This window comes from Octodon degus, unplaced genomic scaffold, assembly GCF_000260255.1.
Source record: "Octodon degus isolate 3935 unplaced genomic scaffold, OctDeg1.0 scaffold00072, whole genome shotgun sequence".
In the NCBI taxonomy this organism is placed as follows: Eukaryota; Metazoa; Chordata; class Mammalia; order Rodentia; family Octodontidae; genus Octodon; species Octodon degus.
In genome coordinates this window covers 6,974,387-6,986,557 of record NW_004524648.1, presented here as the reverse complement: position 1 = coordinate 6,986,557, position 12,171 = coordinate 6,974,387, and the positions used below count along the sequence as shown (strand labels likewise).

Genomic DNA, 12,171 nt, shown 5'->3' with positions numbered 1-12,171 from the left:
ATAAAATATGTGTCCTGTATTGTATTGTTCCCCTTGCCAAAAATGCCAAACTATGACAGCCAGCCTGTGCTACATAGCAAGATTCTATCTCAAAGAAAGTAAGTTTCTTCTCCAAGTCCACGGTGCCCAGTTCACATATAAGTCCCCAGCTTATGAAAGAGTTCCGCTCCAAGAGAACACTCAAATTGATTTGGTCGTAATTCGGCAAAGCGAGTCTTATGCAGCACAGCTGTGAGAGTTTGCATCACAAATGTTTGAAAGTCTGGACTTAATGTATATTTAACGAACAGATGAATGGGCCAGTGTCTTTTCTCTCATTGATGGGACAAATACCTGACACTCCAATGAGGGAAGGAGAGGTTTATTTAGCTCACTGTTACTGGAGGTTTCATAGTTTAAAACAGCCTGAATTCCGTAGGGAGACCTCGGAGCCTTATTTGCTCAGGAGAGAGGGTCAGCGCCTCTGTCTTCTCCATGCATCTCCTCTCTGTCCGAGGCGGTCTCAATTGCAGACACCTCCGCCCCCTTCTACAGGGTATGGAAGAGGGGCTGGGGCACCTCGGTGTCCAGGATGACCCCTCCCCACCTCGGAGGGCTGCCAGTTTAACGGTTGGCGCCTATCTGGCCCCGCCCCCGAGCTGCGCCCCGGCCCTCCGGCCGCACCCCTTGAGCCCACAGCCTCGAGCTGCTCCTCAAGCTGCGCTGCCCCCCACGACTTAACATGGAAGAAGAACTAGAAACAAACCATAACAGCTGGCTATGTATGGCCTGGCAAGGTCTCCAGGCCCAGGAGTCAGGGCGCTTTCAGCTCACAGGGCAGTCCCTTCAGTGGCAGCAGCTGGAGCCTTTTGCATCACCTAACTTCCTTTGCGTTGAGTCTCTCCTAACTGGTGGCTTTTCTTTAGCCAGACTACCATTTTCCTTGATGTGCCGCTTGACAAACACATTCCTGGAATTACTCTGTGCGAAGCACGGACAGGAAGAAACCCCGGGAAGCACAGGGTCAAGCAAAGACAAAGAGAGCCTTTTGCGAGGCTGCTCAGAGCCTTTAATATACGACAGCATATTGTGATTCTCCAGAGGGATCTACAGCATCCCTTCCCACATTTATTTCAACATAAAACCTCTCCTCAATTATAATAGCCAGGAAGTAACAATACCCCGAATACCCATTAACTCATGCATAGATCAGCAAAACATCACGTATTTCTACAGTGGAGTATTACTGTGCTGCAAAAAGGGAAGGAGTACTATTGCATGCTACACATGCACGAGACCTGCAAACGTAACTCTACAGGAGAGAAGCCAAACACTAAATACCTCGTGCAGTGGTGCCTCTGTTCGAGAACTTAATTCTTTCCATGATTCTGGTTACAAAACCGAACTGAACAAGAACCAAATCAAGGGGCTGGGGAGAAAGCTCGGTGGTCTAAGTGTCTTCCTGGCAAGCCTAAGGACCAGGGCTCGATCCTGGGTACTGCGTGCTGTGCTGACCCCTCAATGAGCCGGCCACTGAGACTGGGTGTAGTGGTGTGTGCCTGTAATTCCAGCACCGGGGAGGCTGAGACAGGAGGATCACTATGAGTCTGAGCTGTGTAGCAAGACCCTGTACCAGAGAGAGAGAGAGAGAGAGAGAGAGAGAGAGAGAATTAAATCAAATTTCCTCATTATGATCAAGATCAAAGCTAACCATTGAATTTGATTTGTTTCTCATCAAATTCAGTTTGCAGCCAGAATCATGGAAAGAAGTTTGTGAACTGAGGCACCACTGGTGTATGCTTGTATTTATATGAAATGCCTCAGAATAAGAAAAGCTACAGAGGGAGAAAGTATGACTAGTGCTCGCCTAGGGCTGGTGTGTGAGGGGACAGCTGAAGGATACCGAGTTCCTTTTGTAATGACAATATCCTAGAATTGATTATGATGATGATGGCATAACGCTGTGAGCGTACTATAAACTACCCAATCTTAGAGCTTATGTTTGAGAATTGTGCGCTTCGGGAGTTCTGTGTGAGGAGAGCTGCTCCTCACCCACCCTCTTCCCAAAGCTTGGGAAACAAAGATCTAAGTTGGAGCAGTTGGGTTCCCCTGTGGGCTGGAGCCCAAGCTTCTTGGTGAACCTTGAAGGGCTTTCCCCAGGGAGGTCGAGGTGATGTCCGTCACCAGGAGAGCCAGAGTCAAGGTGAGAGCCCTGCGCACTGACGTTTCCTTGTGACAGATGCAGCGACAGCACGGGTGGATGTGTGGCCCAGTCTTAGCCTCACTGACCTGTGCGTGTGACAGACAAGTAGCGGTGAGTGGGCTGAGCTCTGCAAACCCCAGCAGTAAGGACAAGTCCCGTGGGACTCAATTCCAGCCCCACCTGGGACCCGGCATTGGTGCTGGCCCACCCTCTAGGCACCCTCTGTCCTGGCCAAGGGAGACAGTCAAAAATAGCATCGGCTGGGACACCAGTTGGGAAACAGATGGAAAAGTCTGGAGCTTGGGGAGGAGCAGACGCAGCTTTGTTCCCAATCCTGCTGCCTGTCTGGTGACCTTGGTCACAGAATTTGGTCTTTCTGGGCTTCTGTTTCCCACTTTGGAAGATCAGAAATGACTTCTGCCTATCTCCGTCTCCTCTGCAAGGCTTCCGGAAGAATCCAAACTGAAGAATGGTAAGGTTGGAAGGGACTTGAGTCCAAAACTCTTCTCCACTCCCCCACCCAAGGGATCTGCTTGAAGCCTCCCGCTGCCAAGGGACTCTACTTCCCCATTTCACTGTGGGATGGCCGTGATGTCAGCGTATCCTTCCTTGTCCTTAGTTCTGTGAGCTTTAGTTCTCTCCTGGGGGCTTCTGCTCTTGTGATCACCAGGGTCTACTTCATCTGGCCCTCCAACTTCCCCAGGAGCAGGAGTTCTTTGTCTCTCGGGGTGAGATTGCACACTCCTGCCTTACTCCTGGACATGTCTGTGTCATTCATTCCAGCACCCAGCTTCCCAGCAGGCCCCAACTCCCTGGCCTGGGCATCCACCCTGCTCCCATCTCCTCTGAGACTTGCAGCTGTGTGAGTCCCTGGGCCTCGCCAGGACTGAGCTGCCACTTGTGCCTGCTGGCCCGATGAACTCTTTTCCTGACTTCTGTAAAGAGCACCGGTGCCCACCTGGCCCAGGATGCCCCTCCCCGCCCTATTGTAGCTGGTGCTCCCGTAGCCTTGTATTGCCACTACAGAGGCCATCTGACATGGTGGGCAGGGCCTGGTCATCTCTGTGCCATACCTGTTGATAAGCCCCAAGGCTGCCCACCTCATCCAGGGGCCCAGCACTGTGAGCTGACCAGGGCAGCCTGGTCACAGCTGGAGCAAGAAGAGACAGAGGTATTACTGTCCCTCTTTCTAGAAACCACCTCTACTAATGTTCCCCCCATCTAAAAACCTAGAGATATAAACTCCTTGCTATCTGGGAATGCCGTCATCCTTAGGTGGGCTGGCGTGCCCATGTGGCCCCCTTCTGTTTCGTGTTTCACGCCCTCATGGCCCACGACTGCCGCTCCCCACAGTGTGACCTCAGTAGGTCCTTCCCTTGTTCCCTGGGCTTTCACCTCCTCCTCTGTGTGATGAGAGGTTGGGCTGGGTCCCTCACAGGCTCCTTGGGCTCTTCTGCCGATGCCAGGCTGTCCTTACCTGGTGCCCTGTGCCCATGCAGTGCCAAGGGTCGCAGGCCACACAGTGCCTGGATGGGCTGGATGGGAGCAGCCCCATCCCGCACAGAGCTGCTGTCTGGAGGAGTGAGTCACTGCCCCACCGCGTGTTTATTAGGATGGTAGGAGCTCATTTGCCAACTTTGGAACCATGGGAGCTGGCTAAGTTTAGAATAAGCTGTGAGCGTGAGGACGTTGTGTTCCTTCTCCTGGCAAAACACAAGCCTTGAACTATTCTTTTCATTGTCGTTCTCCCCGACAGTCCTCGGATTCATTTACCACTAGATCTGCCTTCTCCAGCACAGCGCCTCTATAATTAAGGGGGTAAGCGCCCCCATTGTGCTAAGGTTGGAACGCATCAGATCATTACAAGGTGTTAAAGAATAACAGAGGCTGCGAAAAATCGGATCCTTAGAAGCCTGAACACGGATACACTTCAACAGAGTGCCTGTGGATGGCTTCCCGGGCTGCGTGAACCTCCTAGTTTTTCTGTGGCTGTGCTTCCCGTGGCAAAAGTGTCCTCCGTAGTTTTTATCAGATTCCCTGAAGGTGGGAATGGACATGGCTCCCCTAAAAATGAGCAGTGTTGATGTAGAAGATGCCCATTCTGTGCCTGTGTTCCATAGTCCTCCTGCACTTTGGGGTTTTCATGCTTAGATATTGGGGCTCTCTCTGGCTTTGCACTGGGAAAGAGGGGCCAAGTGGGGTAGAGGGACACTGTGACCTGGGAGGAGAACTGTGACACAGTGTGTACAGGTGGGACTGTTTCTGGGGAGGAAGAGGGGGAGTCAGGGCCATGGCTTGGGGGGAGGCCAGTGGGATGTGATACCAGCCACGGCAGACACCACATGTGTCCAGTGTGAGTGCCGCTGACCTCTGTGTGTCCCGTGCCTGGCAATTTGCAGTCTCCATCCTGGAGCACTTGCCTGCTGGGCTTTCTAGTATGTGCCACGCGAGCTTCCTGCTCCTTCCTCCCACCACCCTGAACACTTATGTCCTGCGCACATGTAGTTGATCAGGGTGGGAAAATCCAGATGAAGGCAGCTGAGACCACACATAACTAGGAAGGTGAGTCTGTAGTCAAAGCAAGCAGTGGAGGGGCTGGGGAGATAGCTCAGTGGTCTAAGCACCTGCCTGGCAAGCGCAGGGAACTGGATTTGGTCCCAAGGACCTGGGTTTGATCCCCGGTACCTGTGCCGCCATGCTGGCTACCGGAATCAGGTGTGGTGGTATACACCTATAATCCCAGTGCTGGGGAGGCTGAGGCAGGGGGATCGCTACAAGTCCAAGCTGCATAGTGAGACCCTGTACCAAAGAAAGAAAGAAAGAAGAAAGAAAGAAAGAAAGAAAGAAAGAAAGAAAGAAAGAAAGAAAGCAAGCAGTACGTCCAAGTGGCAAACAACTGTGACTGTTATAGCGTCTATAGCACCATACTTCTTCCCCCTTGACAAGGTGAGAAGAGCTACCTGTAGGCTCCCCTAAGTCTCCAGGTATGACACTGAGGGAGGGCAGAGTTTACCCAGCTCATGTCAGCAAATTAGTCCCTGTGCTAACATCTCTACCTTCTGGCCTTTTAACTGATGGCCACTGTCTTCCTTCAGGGCCATGTGGGCTCAAATGGCTCAGGCTCAAGCTTGAGACCAATCATTCCTATTGTAGCCTCTAGGAAGTCGCTGACACACTCACAACTTTATTATTTTCCCAATTTAAAAAAAGAAAGGATAAATGGGGGCCGGGGAGATAGCTCAGTAGAATAAGTGCTTGTCTGGTAAGCGCAAGGACCTGAGTTCAATCCCCGGTTCCGCAAAAAAAAAAAGAAAAGAAAGAAAGAAAGAAAGGGGCTGGGGAGATAGTGGTCTAAGCATCTGCCTGGCAAGCGCAAGGACCAGGTTCGATCCCCTGTACCGTATACTGTGCAGGCGCCTGCGCTGAGCTGGTCACCACATGCTACACTGGCCCTGCCCTTGTGTGCACTGAGTTGGCCACCAAGTCCGGGAGTGGTGGCGCACGCCTGTGATCCCAGCCCTGGGGTGGCTGAAAACAGGAGGATCCTGTTTTCACGATGAGTCTGAGCTGAGATTCTGTACCAAACACATAAAATAAATAAATACCCTGCAAATGGTTAGGTGCTGTGTGTAATAGATGCCTATCTCCATTCATGTGTCTTGGGCTGGGGAGGTAACTTAGTAGATTAAGTGCTTGCCTGGCAAGCACAGGGTCCTGAGTTCAACCCCCGGTACTGCTTGAGAGTTTAAAATCTTTTGAATGTCTGTATTTTTAAATTGAAGTATATTTTACATAGAATAAAATGCTACAGCTTTTAAAAGTGCCGTCCAATGTAATTGCCAGTCAAATCAAGGCGTAGACTATTTCTGTCAGCCCAGAAAGTTCCTGGTGTCCTTTTCCAGTGGACAGCCTGCTCCCCAGAGGCAACTGTTGTTCTGATTTCTATCACTGGACATAATTTTCCTGTTCTTGAATTTGTATAAATAGAACAAGCATATGAGGCATGTTCTCATTTAACATTACTTTCATTCAGCAGCAAACGTTTAGAAGATTCATCCATAATGTCACAGACAGCTGTATGAGGCATTCTTCTCTGTTATAGAATAGTATGTCAGCGGTAATACTTAGAGTCGTCAATCTTTCTACCTGTAGTCAAGCTCAGGAGTATGATGTGGTAACTTATGATGGATTTACTTTTTGTTTCCCTAATGCCTAAATATGTGCAGTACCTTTTCATCTGTTTATTGGCCATTCGTGTACCTTCTTTTGAAAAATAGCTGTTTCTATGTCTCTGGTTCATTTTTCAAAATGTGGATCATTTGTCTTTATATTCTTTATATGTTATGAATATGAATACCTTTTTTTAAATACTGGGAATTAAACTCAGGACCTCGTGCTTGCCAGGCAGGTTCCATGCCACTGAGCTATATCCTCAGCCCAGATGTGAATACTGTTGTCAGATGTATCTCTTGTGAACATTTTCCTCCTTGCTCCCAGTAAAAAGGCATGTATCCTTTTACTTCCTTGTTGTGTCTTTCGGTGTTTTTAGTTTTGATGAAGATGACTTCATCCAATTTTTATGGGTAATATTTTAGTGTCCCGCCTAAAGAAATCTTTGACTACATCAAAGTCCAGAGATATTCTCTATATTTCCTTCTATAAGTTTTATAGTTTTTTTATATGTAGGTCCATGATACATCTTGAATTTGTGTGTGTGTGTGTGTGTGTGTGTGTGTGTGTAGTGAGTCTGTGGTAGGGATAAGTGTTCATTACTGTACCATACAGACACCCATTTGTATGGTTAGGGAGCCTTGCATTCACTCTCATTCAGAAACTCTCCTGGGCAAGGTATGCTTGCTGTAACACTCCGTCTCCTAGCACTGATTAGTCTCTGACTCTAATAGCCTCTGGATAGGCTGAGAAGATGAAATGATGATGACGATGACGATGATGATGGCAACGATGACGATGATGATGACGACGATGACGATGACGACGATGATGATGACGATGACGATGATGATGATGATGACGATGATGATGAAGACGACGATGACGATGATGACGACGATGACGATGACAATGATGACGACGATGATGATGATGACGATGATGACGACGACGATGACGATGATGACGACGATGATGACGACGACGATGACGATGACAATGATGACGAAGATGATGATGATGACGATGATGATGACGATGATGATGATGATAATGGCGATGATGATGGCGATGATGATGACGATGACGATGATGATGATGATAAAGAAGCAAACTCTACTTTTTTTTTTTTTTTTGCGGTACCAAGGATTAAACTCAGGGCCTTGTGCTTGCCAGGCAAGTGCTTATTCTACTGATCTCTCTTCCTGGCCCTCAAACCTCTACACTGAGAAAAGAAACATCAATCAAAACACCAACTGCCCATTTGCACATTCATCCAGCTTTCTCCTTCCTCTTTGCCCAGACTGAATTTTGCTTTCCATGGTCAGAGCCAAGAAGGGCAGAGGTGAAGGGGAAACAAACGTGAAACAGGATGAGTTTTTTTAAAAAAAAAAAGGAGCAAAGGTTGAGAAAATTCCCAAGCGCTGAGCTAGGATGAGTGAAAGCTGGCTGGTTCTTTGGGGTCCTGCTATGATTTGAATGTTTATGCACCAATTTATTTTGAAACTTAAATTCCCCGAAGCAAAAGTACGTAGAGGTAGGGCCACTGGGCATGGTGGCACACGCCTATAATCCCAGCACTCAGAAGGCTGAGGCAGGAGGATCACTGTGAGTTCAAGGCCAGCCTGGGCTATGTAGTGAGGTTGATCCCAGCCTGAACTACATAGTTAGATTTTGTCTTTTAAAAAAATCTGCTGGAAGGACCTAGTTAGGTGCTTCCTACATGTGAAGATGTGATCCTCACCATTCTGCCAACTAAGGGCGCAGAAAAGAGGCCCTCCTAGGACACCAAAGGCTGGTTCCTTGGTCATGGCCTTCCCAGCCTCAAAAAAAAAATTTTTTTTTTAAAAATGTATTTAGTACAGGGACTAGAGGGTCCCACGACACAGATCTGACTCATAGTTATCCTCCTGTTTTCAGCCTCCCAAGTGCTGGGATTACAGGCATGCACCACCGTGCCCAGTCTCAATCGCTGTCTCAATGCGCCCCGTGGGTGGGGCTGACACGGCACACCAGGGATTGAACCCAAGTCCCTGTGTCTGCCGAAGCAGGCATTTTAATCTGATGAGCTATCTGACCAGTCCCTAAATTTCTTTCTTTCTTTTTTTTTTTAAATATTTATTTATTTTGTGTGTGTGTAGCCAGCTCAGCCCACCAGGGGGCGGGGCTGGCTGGCATGTGGTGCTGGGGGATTGAACCGCGGTCCCTGTGCTTTGCTTAGCTTGTTCCAAGTAGGTGCTTTAGACCACTGAGCCATCTCACCAGCCCCAAGTCCCTAAATTTCTATTCTTGATAAATTACCCAGTCTCAGGTATTTTGTTATAGGAACAAAAATGAACGAAGACAGCCTTCAGCAGGAATCCTAACTTCCCAGCTTCACTGTGTCTCTCTCCCATGGCTTGTAGAGCCTGAAAATACTAATTCTCAGAGGCACAAAGTAGATTCCTGGTCTTGTAAGCCAACAATGTCACCTACAAGGCTGGAATACCCTCTGCAGATCCAATCTGTAATCTGTGATCCAACTCATCACTTTGCACTATGGCCTTTGGAGAGGATGCACAGGTCCTCAGTACTCCAGATGAGGAAGCTGAAGACCAGAGAGGCTGAGAATGCTTCCCAGCCCCTTGCAATTCATGCTTGGGGAAGTCAGGATCCTGTCTGCCCTTTTCCTTTCCACCACAGCTCACTTCCCCCGAGGTAGAGCCCTTGCAAACCACATGCTGATGAAGTAATCAGACCACTGGACAGTCGTGGTTTTCCCTCCTGAGGAGCTTCCTAACAAGCAAAACGAAATGAGTATGGGACATTTACCAGTGCACATGGTCCAAAAATAGCCTAAGATTCCTGCAAAACAAAGAGCCGTTCAGGCCCAAGGCAGAGATGTGCTTGCGTCACGTAAGATGCAGTGCAGAGCAGTTCCAGCAAACCGAGAACATTTGCACCTTCCTTGGGCCTTCACAGTTCCACCAGCCCCCACAAGAACAGACTGAAGGATTAGCAACCCCCTTGCTCAGGGCCACACCTTTGCCCACATGGTGGCTTCTGCTCTCAGCCCCTGGCAGAGTCAGCCCCCCTTGCTCCCGGCAGGCTGAATTCCCCCATTATCCTTCTCTAGCACTTTGTGCAAGCCTCGCTCTCCAGCATCTCCTGTACTCCACTGTGTGTCCCCATGTCCCTATTCCCTGGTAGATCACTAGTCCTCAAGGCCAGGACTTTCACATCCGTATCACCTTATCTATCCAGTTTGCCTTGGATAACTGTTTAATGTTAAAAAAAAAAGAAAGATGGGTCAGAGAGATGCTAGAAATATGGAGACAGCTGGTGAGTGAGTTGAGGAGAATGCCCCAGGGGAGACGCTTAGGGAGCAGCGTGTGTGTTCACAGGGTGGTGCATGGGGCTCCTTGCTGGCTGAGTGGTACCTCAGTTTCCCCATCTGGAAAGGGGCATAAAAACACAAGTACTTTTCAGGGAAGGAATAAGGATCAGATGAATTAGCACAGGAAAAGCCCTCAAAGCGTGTTTTATACATAATGAGTTCTATAATCGTCATAATCACTGTCACTATCATGATTACAAGGATAGTAGCTGGCTTTTATGTACAAGCCTTCCACAAGTGCTAGGTTGCAGCCTGAATGGCCAACTGCAGAGGTGCACATCCCTGGCATGCTGTCCTCTCTCCATCCACCCAGAGAGGCACCAGGCGCAGGGGGAGGGCCTGGACCAGGCCGAGGGAGTGGGGAGAAGGGTGAGAAGAAATGGCACCTAATGCTGGGTGGGGCTGAGTGGCTTAGACAAATTGGGCCATCATCTCCCTTGAGTAGGGGAAGTGTGGGGGGCAACAGCTAGCACACTTGCTGGCTGTGTGTCACAGCCTCAGAGTTGGACATACGGCCAGCGCAGGCCAGGGTTCCCCAGCCTGTCTTCCACACTAGGGCTAATAGATGGCCTTCAGTTTTCCATTACCTCAAATAACAATGGAACTGACTCTATTTATTTTTTTAGACAGAGTTCTATTGTAAGTCCAGGCTGGCCTTGAACTGGCTAGGAAGCCCCGCCTCCTCAACGTTAGACTACAGGTGTGCACTACCAGGATAGCTGGGATCAACATCTTTGAAGATGGAGCTTCCCTTACTCCACGTTGGGATTATTTTCTTAAAATAGATTTCCAAGAAGTAGAATGATAGTGTCAAAGGTTAAGTGCTTTGAAGCAACCACATTATTTTCTAAGAGTTACTAATAATAGTGTAACGTGAATGGAGTAGATCACTGTGACTTTTTCTTTTTTGGTCTGTCTTAAATCTCCTCCTTTAGAAAACTAATTTTTTAGTGCACCGGATCCTGGTGAGTGGTCACTTAGCTACCCACCTCAACCTAGTCCCTGTGCCTGGCCTCGGGATGGGGCACATCACCAACCCCTGGGCACATCAATTAAGTGATCTAGAGAAGTAGGGACAATTAGAATCCTTTCAGAGGTATAAAAAAAAAATGGGGGGACTTTAGAATTACAGAAAAGTTGAAAGTATAGTTTAAAGATCACCATTTGAGAATATGTTTGCCCATCATCTGAGAATAGTTTGCCCACCATAAGTGACAATGTCATTTCCAATTGATGACAATATTATCTCATAATATGCCTTAGTATGAGCGTCCTACAACCAAAGACATTCTGCGACAGCACTATCCAAATGGGAAATCCAAGGGGAGTGCATGACTACTGTCCTACTACATAATCCTCATGTGTCATTCAGGTTTCCCTCACTGTACCCATCGTGTCCCTTACACAAAGGTCCCCAGGCCCAGCCATTTGCCCTGGGGCCACCCAGCAAGAGGTACTCGGTGGGAGAGGGAGTGAGGCTCCATCTGTGTTTACAGCCACCCCAGGACATTTAGGCCCCAGGCTTGCTCACTGGGTTTGGGGCCACACCCTATCCCTCTATATTAAGCTCCATGAGTTCATTTTTTTTTTTTTTTTTTACATTCTGACTATTTATTTGCAAGAGACGTTCCAAATCCACAACTTTCTCCACTCAAAAGTTCTTTGAGACGATGCCATCAGCCTTGGCCAATCTTAGAATGGAGTCATTTGATTCGCCCATTCTTCGAATAGCCCCGCAGATAGCGTAGGTTTTAAGCTGGCCGTTGAACCTGCCTGTGACCTTGTCGACCTCAGCCCCCTCCGTCTGGATGGATGCGTGGTCCTTGGCACCGATAACGCGGCTGCTGGCGGAGCATTTCCGTGGCACATACAAGTCCACGAACTCGCCGGCGGCGGTCTGCATAGTGCGGCTCCGCCTGTTGCCTCCACACCGTTGAGAGTGAGCAGAGAAAGGAAGTGTCGAGTCCCCAGAAAGCGATGTCGCGGGCGGAGGCGGGGCCTCAACGAGCCCACACGGATTCTAGAACTCGTTCTGAACGTCTTTAGAAAGACAGCTCAGCCGGGCTCCTGCCACATCAGTGGTGGCGCTGGATTCTCACACGAGCTCGAGCCGCACTGTGAACTGAGCAAGTGACCGGTCAAAGCTGTGAGCTCCTTACGAGAATCTAATGTGTCAGTAATAGAAAAAAGCGTACAATAACTGCGTACATTTGAATCATCCTGAAACCAACTCCCACCCTCATTCTGCAGAAAAGTTTCTTCTATCCAATATTATTATTATTACTATTATTATTATTATTTTATGTATTTAGTCCAGGGTCTACAGGGTCTCACTAGGCAGATCGGAGTCATCGTGATTCCTGTTTTCAGCCTCCCAAGCGCTGGGATTACAGGTGTGCGCCACCACGCCCAGTCTTGGTGCGCTCTCAGCATGCCATGGGGC

The 12,171-nt window shown here is 48.7% G+C and overlaps 1 pseudogene; it reads right to left on the bottom strand.

The window, feature by feature from the left end:
- Window positions 1-11,379: 11,379 nt before the first annotated feature.
- On the bottom strand, window positions 11,380-11,631 carry LOC101580900 (annotated as a pseudogene).
- Window positions 11,632-12,171: the final 540 nt, after the last annotated feature.